The sequence below is a fragment of the Nematolebias whitei genome, chromosome 21, assembly GCF_014905685.2.
Source record: "Nematolebias whitei isolate Nwh7 chromosome 21, NemWhi1, whole genome shotgun sequence".
Lineage (NCBI taxonomy): Eukaryota > Metazoa > Chordata > Actinopteri > Cyprinodontiformes > Rivulidae > Nematolebias > Nematolebias whitei.
In genome coordinates, this window is record NC_056518.1 from 11,535,001 (window position 1) to 11,536,021 (window position 1,021).

Sequence of the window (1,021 nt, forward strand, 5' to 3'; positions counted from 1 at the left end):
ATCTGGTCCTCTGGACATTCAAAAAAACAAAAAACAAAAAGCAAAAATTTTTTTTTTTTGCTTTTTGTTTTTTTGAATGTCCAGAGGACCAGATTGAACTTTGTTGTTATTATAACTGTTGTTATTGATTATAACTGTTATTTAATATAACTGTTGTTATTTATTATAACTGTTGTTATTTATTATAACTGTTGTTATTTATTATAACAGTTATTATTTATTATGACAGTTATTTATTATAACTGTTGTTATTATAACTGTTATTTAATATAAATGTTGTTATCTATTATAACTGTTGTTATTTATTATGACTGTAATTTATTATAACTGTTGTTATTTATTATGACAGTTATTTATTATGACAGCTATTTATTATAACTTATTTATTATAACTGTTGTTACATCTTATAACAGTTATTTATTACAACTGTTATTTATTATGACTGTTGTTATTTATTAGAATTGTTGTTATTTATTATAACTGTTATTTATTATAACTGTTGTTATTTATTATGACTGTTGTTATTTGTTAGAATTGTTATTTATTATAACTGTTGTTATTTATTTTAACTGTTGTTATTTATTATAACTGTTGTTATTTATTATAACTGTTGTTATTTATTATGACTGTTGTTATTTATTAGAATTGTTATCTAGTATAACTGTTGTTATTTATTATAACTGTTGTTATTTATTATAACTGTTGTTATTTATTAGAATTGTTATTTATTATAACTGTTGTTATTTATTATAACTGTTGTTATTTATTATGACTGTTGTTATTTATTAGAACTGTTGTTATTTATTAGAATTGTTATTTATTATAACTGTTGTTATTTATTATAACTGTTGTTATTTATTATAACTGTTGTTATTTATTATAACTGTTGTTATTTATTAGAATTGTTATTTATTATAACTGTTGTTATTTATTATAACTGTTGTTATTTATTATAACTGTTGTTATTATTATGACTGTTGTTATTTATTATAACTGTTGTTATTTATTATGACTGTTGTT

General features: G+C 18.2%; 1 protein-coding gene across 5 annotated transcripts in view; it reads right to left on the reverse strand.

The window, feature by feature from the left end:
- The window catches only part of zgc:110158 (uncharacterized protein LOC553590 homolog), a 73,415-nt gene that overhangs the window by 3,373 nt on the left and 69,021 nt on the right, over nt 1–1,021 (reverse strand). The window lies entirely within an intron of this gene.